This window comes from Bos indicus, chromosome 27 (genome assembly GCF_029378745.1).
Source record: "Bos indicus isolate NIAB-ARS_2022 breed Sahiwal x Tharparkar chromosome 27, NIAB-ARS_B.indTharparkar_mat_pri_1.0, whole genome shotgun sequence".
NCBI classification, from domain to species: domain Eukaryota; kingdom Metazoa; phylum Chordata; class Mammalia; order Artiodactyla; family Bovidae; genus Bos; species Bos indicus.
Window position 1 is genome coordinate 25,410,732 of NC_091786.1, and position 10,256 is coordinate 25,420,987.

At 42.2% G+C, this 10,256-nt stretch overlaps 1 long non-coding RNA gene across 1 annotated transcript; it reads left to right on the forward strand.

Moving 5' to 3' along the window:
- The first annotated feature begins 5,158 nt into the window (after positions 1–5,158).
- LOC139180202 (uncharacterized) lies at positions 5,159–9,735 on the forward strand. The gene is made up of 3 exons (XR_011564510.1): positions 5,159–5,475; positions 8,506–9,031; positions 9,147–9,735. It is a non-coding gene; the product is annotated as an uncharacterized lncRNA (long non-coding RNA).
- Positions 9,736–10,256: the final 521 nt, after the last annotated feature.

Below are 10,256 nucleotides of genomic sequence, written 5' to 3' on the forward strand. Positions count from 1 at the left end.
TAGGTAAAAAAAAACTTTGGGGAGAAGGGGTAGTTAGGGTGTTTGGGATGGACATGTACACATTGCTGTATTTAAAATGGATAACCGGCAAGTACCTACTAAGGAGCACAGGGAATTCTGCTCAATGTTATGTGGCAACCTGGATGGGAGGGGAGTTTGGGGGAGAATGGATACATGTCTCTGTATGGCTGAGTCCCTTTGCTGTTCACCTGAAACTGTCACAACATTGTTTATTTGCTATATCCAATAGAAAATAAAAAGTTGAAAAAAATCCTTCACCCCTCCTGCAAGATGTATAGGCTGTAAGTAAAGTATTATTTCGGAGAAGGCAATGGCACCCCACTCCAGTACTCTTGCCTGGAATATCCCATGGATGGAGGAGCCTGGTAGGCTGCAGTCCATGGGGTTGCTAAGAGTCAGGTACGACTGAGCGACTTCACTTTCACTTTTCACTTTCATGCATTGGAGAAGGAAATGGCAACCCACTCCAGTGTTCTTGCCTGGAGAATCCCAGGGACGGCAGAGCCTGATGGGTTGCCATCTATGGGGTCGCACAGAGTCAGACACGACTGAAGTGACTTAACAGCAGCAGCAGCAAAGTATTATTTAGAGGAAATGTTATGGTTTCAAATTATTATATTAAGAAAGAAGAAAGGCTAAAAATTCATGAGTTAAACATTAATTTAAAAAGTCAAGAGGAGTAGCATCATGAACGCAGGAATGTTTCAGATCTGCCTGTTGTATCTTTTTTCATTCTGTACTTTGGACTCTTTGATCCTTATATTTTAGATGTGTCTCTTCTAAAAGAGCATTTAACTAGATATTTTAAATCTAGTCTGACGTCTTTGACTTTTAACTGAGGCATTTAGTTTATTTTCATTTCAATGTAATCACTGAAATGTTTTATCTAGATCAATTTTGTGTTTTGTAATTATCCTACTTTCTCTATAGCTCTCTCTCTTTTTTTTTTTTTTTGCCTCCTTTGGACTCATCTCTTCATTTTTCTCTAGTACTTTGAAAATAATAATATATCTAATTCTTTTCTCCTAAAGCTTATCCTAGAACATTAATAAGCAAACTTACCATATTCTAAATGTAATTAATGTTTCCCTCCTTCCATACATTACAAAAATTTTAAAACACCTTAATCCTATTACCCCTTCCAATTTACATACTCTTGTTGCTGCATATTTTATTTCTATCTTTTGCTCACAGAAGTTTATTATTGTTGTTTTCTGCAGTGTTCTTTGGATTTATCCCTATATTTGCCACTTTCTGGGCCTATTATGCCATCTTTCATCTCGGTCTTTCCACTGAGATTATTTCCTCTGCCTCAGCCAAGCCTTTAGAATTTCCTTTAATCACAGTTTATTTTTCCTTACCTCAAAATGTTTTTACTTGACTCTTATTTTTGAAAGATATCTTCACTGCACATATACTTTTGGCTTAGTGGTTGTTTTCTCTCAGCATATTAAAAATATTTTCCCAGTATCATCTAGCTTCTCTGATGGCTCTTATGAAATCAGTTGCAAATGTGTCATTTCTTTGTAAGTAACCTATCTATCTTCTTTGCCTGATTTTTAGGTCCTCTCTGGCTTTAGTGTTCTGAGGTTTTATTATTGTATATATGAGCATTTCTTTCTCTTTTTTCTTCTTTTAAAAATACTGCTGGGTTCCTTGGGATGCCTGTATCTGAGGACTGGAGTCTTTCGTCAATTCTGATTACTTCTTTTTATCTCTTTGGAGTGTGTAAAAAGTAAACTGCTGGTCTGCCTTCCGGTTTTCTTATTCTTTCTTCAGCTATGCTAATCTTCTCTTAAACCACCCATTGAGGCTTACAAAAAATGTTTAGTTATAACATTTTTCATTTCTAGAAGTTCTAGTTGGATCTTTTCTCAAATCTGCTTGATAGCTTTTATATATCTTTTGTTCCTCACTTATACTTATAGGACATGTAGTGGTCTGAATTGTGTCCCCTCAAAATTCATATACTGAGATCCTAAATGCCAGTACCTCAGCATGTGACTGTATTTGGAGACAGGGCTTTTAAAGAGGTAATTAAAGTTACAGGAGGCCATTGGGATGGGTCCTAATCCAATATGACTTTTATGAAGAGATATGGTGTCCTTTTAAGAAGAGATTAAGACACAGGACAGACATACACAAAGGAAAGACACCGTGAGGACAAAGAGAGAAGACAGCCGTCTGCAAACCACCCAGAGACACCGCAGAAAGAGCCACCCCAGTCAGTACCTTGATCTTGGACTTAACAGCCTCCAGAACCGTGAGAAAGTAAATCTCCATTCTTTAAGCCACACAGTCTGTGGAACATAGTTATGGCGGCACTAGCAAATTCACACCGACCCCTATGGCTTCTGTTTCCTTTGAGTCAAGTTCTGAATACCTGTTTTATATTGCTTGGCTGATAAATCAATATCTGAAACTTTTACAAGCTGTATCTCTGGTCTGTTTTTTCAGCTGTATTATGCTTCAGTTCAGTTCAGTGCAGTTGCTCAATCATGTCCGACTCTTTGCAACCCCATGAACCGCAGCATGCCAGGCCTCCCTGTCCATCACCAACTCCTGAAGTTCACCCAAACTCATGTCCATTGAGTCAGTGATGCCATCTAACCATCTCATCCTCTGTCATCCCCTTCTCCTCCTGCCTTCAATCTTTCGCAACATCAGAGTATTTTCAAATGAATCAGCTCTTCGCATCAGGTGGCCAAAATATTGGAGTTTCAGCTTCAACATCAGTCCCTCCAATGAACACCTAGGACTGATCTCCTTTAGGATGGACTGGTTGGATCTCCTTGCAGTCCAAGGGACTCTCAAGAGTCTTCTCCAACACCACAGTTCAAAAGCATCAATTCTTTGGCAGTCAGCTTTCCTTATAGTCCAACTCTCACATCCATACATGATTACTGGAAAAACCATAGCCTTGACTAGATGGACATTTGTGGACAAAGTAATGTCTCTGCCTTTTAATATGCTGTCTAGGTTGGTCATAACTTTCCTTTCAAGCAGCAAGCGTCTTTTAATTTCATGGCTGCAGTCACCATCTGCAGTGATTTTGGAGCCCCCCAAAATTAAGTCAGTCACTTTTTCCACTGTTTCCCCATCTATTTGCCATGAAGTGATAGGACTGGATGCCGTGATCTTAGTTTTCTGAATGTTGAGCTTTAAGCCAACTTTTTCACTCTCCTCTTTCACTTTCATGAAGAGGCTTTTTAGTTCCTCTTCACTTTCTGCCATAAGGGTGGTGTCATCTGCATATCTGAGGTTATTGATATTTCTCCCGGCAATCTTGATTCCAGCTTGTGCTTCCTCCAGCCCAGCGTTTCTCATGATGTACTCTGCATAGAAGTTAAATAAGCAGGGTGACAATATACAGCCTTGACGAACTCCTTTTCCTATTTGGAACCAGTCTGTTGTTCCATGTCCTGCTCTAACTGTTGCTTCCTGACCTGCATACAGGTTTCTTAAGAGGCAGGTCAGGTGATCTGGTATTCCCATCTCTTTCAGAATTTTCCACCGTTTATTGTGATCCACACAGTCAAAGGCTTTGGCATAGTCAATAAAGCAGAAATAGATGTTTTTCTGGAACTCTCTATTATGCTTAGGGACCTCCCATCATTGTGAATTTTGTGTGCTGATGAGCTGATCTGTGCTGATGATGTGATCTGTGCTGAAGTGCTCATAGTTTTTGAAAGCTTCATATGTGGCAATTCTATGAGACAAATCTGAGAGTATTCACTTTTTCCATAGTTCCATGAGCCCAGGACCACTTCCAACTCAGCAGCTCTCTATATTAATTCTCCACTTGAACTTTTGGGACTACACAGATAACGTGGATTGAGGTTGGAAATTATACAATGGCCTTGTGCTTATGATTGCCTTGCTGTCTAGATGGTGGTGGAGAGGGACAGCAAATATCCAATTCATGTCTCTTCACTGTGTGAAGCTCTTCTACCAGATCCCATACTTTGAGAGGTCCTGAGGTCTTTCCTTTTTTGGCCACACAGGCTGTGCAGCATGCAGGACCTTAGTTCCCCAACCAGGGATCAAATCCATGCCCCCAGCCCGGAGGCTCAGAGTCATAACCATTGGATATAGAGGGAAGTCCCTGTAGGTTTCTTCTTCATGTGACCTGACCACTGGAGTTTGACAAACGCCCTTAGGATGAAAGTCAGCTTTAGGGTTGCAAAGATAGTTCCAGAAGGAGAGGTTGTTTTTCGCCCAGAACCTTTGTCTCTTCTCTACAAAGATAAGGCTGGCTCGTGCTGGGAAAATTCAATGCTGCTGTCGCCTCCATCTGCTGCTTTCCTGACCAGCCTCTTATTAAGAGCTGGGTCTAAAGGCAAGCATTTTCTGGAAGTCAGTTCTAGCTTGCCCGGCCATTGTTGTCAAGTCCTGGTCTGTGCACTGACTGTCCTGTGCATGAGCCCTCCTACCTTCCCCCCCAACACACACACAATCACAGAGTGCTTTAGAGATCCTGGATTCTCACCACCACCTCTCCAATCAATTTTTCTCCATTTCCTACCTGTTTCTTTGAAGAAGTCAATAAAAGAGCCATCTGTTTGGGGAGATATCTTGGTGACACTGTCCTCTTTCAGAAAGGGCTAGTAAGAGAGGCTAAATTCAAAGACAAAGTGAAAGTGAAAGTCACTCAGTCACGTCCGACTCTTTGTGAGCCCATGGACTATATACTCCCTGGAATTCTCCAGGCCAGAATACTGGAGCAGGTAGCCTTTCCCTTCTCCAGGGGATCTTCCCAACCCAGGAAGAATCCAGGTCTCCCACACTGCAGGTGGATTCTTTACCAGCTGAGCCACAGAGAAGCCCAAGAATACTGAAGTGGGTAACCTATCCCTTCTCCAGCAGATCTTCCCAACCCAGGAATTGAACTGGGGTCTCCTGCATTACAGGTGGATTCTTTACCAGCTGAGTTTATCAGGAAATTCTAAGACACGACATCCCCAAAACTGTATGAAGACAGGGCTAAGGTTCTTGTATCTGCTGCATCCACTCAAGGAGAGCCTGCCAACTCTTATCCCAAGAGGATTTTTTTTTTTTTTTTTGCTGCATTGCACAGCATGAGGGATCTTAGTTTCCTGATCAGGGATCAAACCTGTGCCCTCTGTGTTGGAACCAGGGAATCTTAACCACTGGACCACCAGGGAAGCCCCCAGAGGGAATTTTTTTTTTTTTTTTAAAGCTTAAGCCAGTGTACGATTTGGGTCTCTAACTGGAAGGCTTTTTGAGTCATCATAACACAAGGAAAGTGACTGAAGAGCGTCTACACACTCACGTGGCACTGCCTTTGATTTCCCCGAGTGCAGAATTGGACTCAGTCTCCAAGCTCTGTCTGGAAGCTCAGGGCATCCAGCATAGGATGACGGAGGCCATTGACACAGAGCAAAAATCTGCCAGAGAGATGCTGTACTTCATCTGACGATTCTCCAGTTGTAGGTAAAACCTCCAGTATGATTTATGACTAGCTCCTTTTTAATGAAAAATGTATTTTATTTCTTAAAAGAATGCATTTTATTAAATAGGTAGTAGGCTGATAGCTATAAACTTCTTCCACATCTTAATGCATTTGTTTTTCATCTTTATTGCTGGTCAGATAGCCATAACCACCTTTCCCTCAGGGATCAAGAAAGGGCTTGCTGTTACACTAGAGGAAATAATTTATGAGTCTTTAAGTGCATGTGACTTATTAATTTGCTCCCTAAATGCTAAAATACCATATTTATGATTAGTTTTTGAGTCTCTTTCTTTGGGGTTAATCTTGTTCGAGGAGCCATAGGAACTGTGTGACCCCAGGACCAAGGGTCCCTCTTACTGGGCTTCATGGTGGACCAATTTGTGCAGGTTAAGGAAAAAAAAGAAGTTCAGACAATGGGCTTATTGACATGCCTTCTGACCTTTCTCATTAGCTGTTGTTGTCAGGCCCCTGTAGAGAGCCTCAGGCAATAACAAGAAAAGCTAAGCACATTTTCAAATTCAAAGTCGGGTCTGCAAAGAGCTGGGGGTGTGGACTTTCCCTGGGCAAGGGCAAGACCTGGCCCTCTCATGTCCTTACCAGCCCTGCCTTGTGCTTTCAACAGGATAAATCAGGCCAATAAACTCTGCTGTTTGATGGAAGGTAAAAGGCATAAAGGTGAATACTATTTAGGAGAGGAAAGATCAGTTAATGCTTGGGAAATGCCTAAGTCAAAAGAATTCTTTTTCTATTCATGAATGTGGTCACTTGGAAATTCAGTTTAAGTTTACTATGAGTCTCATGGGTCTAAAAAGCTTTTCAAGTATTTGCCAACAGATTAACTACTGATATATATGATTTCAAAAATGGTGGAGTAAAATTCTGGAACATACAGGAACTAATATTTATAACCCCCAAACCATCCTGAAGAATATGTGGCACTGATTGAACTAGAGTGGGGCCTCCCTGCTGTCTCAGCAGTAAAGAATCTGCCTGCAATGCAGGAGTCGCAGGTTTGATGCCTGGGTCAGGAATATCCCCTGGAGGAGGGCACAGCAACCCACTCCAGTAGTCTTGCCTGGGGTGTCCCATGAGCAGTGGAGGGAAACCTGGTGGGCTACAGTCCACGGGGTTGCAAAAGAGTCAAGCAAGACATGACTGAGCACGCACGCATGAACTAGAGCAGCAACAACAGGGATGCCCACAACCACAGCCGTGCTTGGCACGTGATAAATGTTGACTGAATGTATAATGAAGCATCAACTCTCCAGATCTAAGCAGGATGCTAACGTCTCTGAAAGTAAGTGAAAGAATTCTATAAAACCCAACCTGGGGTGCTATACTTGGAACAATTAAGTTCCCAGAGAGGACACAGAGGAAAGAGGAACCATTTTCTGTAGTGATATTCTAAAGTTTCTTATTTCAGAATGGCAGGAGATGCATGGATAACATAGGATGGAATCCTTGAACCAGCCACCTGTGGGTTCTAAGACCTCCCTCCCTCAGCCCCTCTTACTGCAGAAGATAGGAAAGCCCAAAACTTAAAGCAGGTAGATATTCAGAGCAGAGAGCCCAGCCCATTTGTACAGAAAACCTAGACAATAATAATTATGAATAAATTTAAAAGCTGTGCTTCATAACCTAAGGATATGATTAAAGCAATGCTCAGAGGAAAATTATCAGGTTTAAGCACTTAGCATTAATAAATAAAAAGTAATCACAATAATGCGTTGATTATTCAACTCAAGATGTCTGAAAAAGAGCCCAAGGTAATTACAGAAAGGAAGGCACAAGGAAAACATAATGCTGAGAGTTGAAATGAATAAATTAAAGAAAAAAAAGATATTTGGCAGAAAAATAAGTGAATCCAAAGCCTAATGCATTTAACTGAAATATATAAACCATTCTCCATTAGCTATTTTGGAGGGTGGATATCCTACCCTCCAAAAAACTGAGGGTCAAAATACAAACCCATAAAATTAGAGAGGAGAATGAAGAGATAGCACAAAGATGGAGGAAATTTTGAAAAAAAAAAATGATGTTAAATTATCAGCAGACACATATAAAAACCTAAGGAGTTACTATTAACATATATGAAGTTGAATAGTTGTCTAGATGCCAGATCCAGATAAATTCACAAGTGGATTATTTTAAATCTTTAAAAAGTAGGTCATTCTAACACTTTAAAACCCTTCCTAGAGTAAGCAAAATACATGCTTCCAATGCCTTTGTATAAAGCCAGTATAACTCTGATGCCAAAATTTAACACTGATGGTATATCACGCACACACAGAATTCACACATAGCAGATGAGTTCTGCTAATACATCTCATGCAAGAATCTTAAATAAAATATTGATGCATTAGTTAGGATTTTCTTTTTTGCATGACATACTTTCTAATAGCTCCTTGACAAGAGAGGGAAAAATAGCTCTAACAGAAAAGAAAGAATTTAAATATTTCAATGATACAGAAAGGTATTATGGGAAAACTGACTTTCGATCATGACCTTTGACTCCAAGGTCGGTGTTAGAACCAACAGGTGAAAGAATATTAAATCAGAATTGAGAGGGGGACTGCAGGTCGAGATTGCTCACAAACCCAGAATTATGCTCTGCTTTCCCCAATCAGAAGTTTCTTTGGAACAAAGTGAATGTTCTGGTTGGGTAAGTTCTTCCAAGAGGAGGCTGTGAGCCTGTGACCACATTTCCCCTTCTGTTCTGTGATGGGGCAGCCTGGTGGGTGAGAGCGGTAGGGTGAGTAGAAGGGAGGGAGGGAGACGGGTCCATTCTCCAGAAGAATAAAGATGGAGTTTGTGCAGGGGAAGTGGATTGACAGCAAAAAGACGAGCTGGGACACCCTCAGGAGGCGCGTCCTGAGCAGCATCAGCCATAAGGAAAGGCCGTCGTGGCTGGTGGTTGCTGACAAGACCTTCACTAGTAAGAGATTAGAGCTGAAGTCCTTTAACCGACTCTGTGCAAGCTTAGCCGACTGTGCTCTGTTTAATCCTCTTAGGCAAACAAGCCCTTCTCACCAGGCCTTGGACAGCGGCTCGTGCCAATTCTGGCCTCAAATGCCAGCCAGCTTTGGAAATTAGACTGGTCTTCTGCAAGCCCTGGCGGGGAGTACGAGCGCTGGTTTGTGAGGTGTGGAAAGCCAATCTGCTTATGGCACAAGACTTCCGGATAACCGCAGCCAAGTGCAGAGAGGGAAAAACAGCCTCCAAGGTAACCAGGGTGTAGCCAAGAAAGAACAAGGCTGCTACCCAATCTTGACTCTGCCTCCCCCGGGCTGGCCAGGCCCCTGAGGGGACATAAGGAGACGTGGTCCGGGCACAGGACCTGTGAGATTGGAGACTGAAACTGGCCTTTTGAGAGAACAGGACCAAAGCCAGAAACTCCCAGAGACACTCGAGATGGCTCGTTTTCCCAGAGGGAGGCCCATGTCACCTCCTGAGCCACCGCGAGCTGCTGTTATTGTCACATTTCAGAAATGCATGGAAAGTGAGTCCAGGTCTGAGACAAGATTTTCAGTTGACGGGGTATGTGAAGAACTTCCTCTGAGTAATTTCTTTCCTAACTGGCTAGAAAAAGAAGGAACAGGGCTTCCCTGGTTGTCTAGTGGTTAACTATCTGCTTGCCACTTTGCCAATACAGGGACACAGGTTCAATCCCTGGTCCAGGAAGATTCCACATGCCGTGGAGTAACTAAGCCCGCAGGCCACCACTGCCGAGCCCGTGCTCTGCAACAAGAGACGCCACCAAAATGAGAAGACTGCGCACCAGAATGGAGGCGCAGCACAGCCAAAACTCAATCAATAAATAAATCTTTAAAAAAAAGAAGGGATAAAGTTCAGCTTTTAATTGGGTTAAGATCTCAAAGTCTGGGTCCGTCTATTTGGTTTAAGTATGCATTTATCACCCAATGTATTTAAGGGTCTTTGTTCTGGACTTGCCACTAGGTACAGTGTAAAGCAGTGTTCCCTCAAATAAATATAATGCCCCAACTGGTATTTAAAATGTGGTGCAGCCCCATTAAGAGGTAAAGGGATGTGCACTGTGAGTGATAGCAATATGCCATCATAGGTTCATCAACTGTAATAAACATCCCAAGGAACTGCAGAGAGTTGACAGTGAGGAAGGTTCAGGTGTAGGGACAGAGAGCATGGATGAGAACTCTGTATTTTCTGCTCAGTTTTGTTGTGAAGTGAAATCTGCTCTGAAAAATAGTCTATTTAAAAAAAAATAAAATCAGAAAGTGTGAAAGTGAAGTTGCTCAGTTGTGTTTGACTCTTTGCAACCCCATGGACTGTAGCTTACCAGGCTCCTCCATCCATGGGATTTTCCAGGCAAGAATACTGGAGTGGGTTGCCATTTCCTTCTCCAGGAGATCTTCCTGACCCAGGGATTGAACCCAGATCTCCCTCATTGTAGGCAGACACTTTACCATCTGAGCCACCAGGGAAGCCTGCTAAAATAAAATCAAATAGAAATTAATTTTAATAATATATTTAATGCAACCAAATATTATCATTTTGACAGGCAGTTAGTATAAGCATACAAACAAGATTGCTGACATTCTATTTTCATATTAAGTCTTAGCATTCAGCACATCTCAACTCAGAGTAGCCACTTTGAAGTTCTCGGTAGTCTCAGGGGGCTGGTGGCTACCGTGTTAGATGATGAATGTAGAGGGTTGTATCATAAGGTCCCTGGGAGCTTACAAACGGGCACCCTTATCCTGTATTCAGTGCAGTGCAGGGGGTA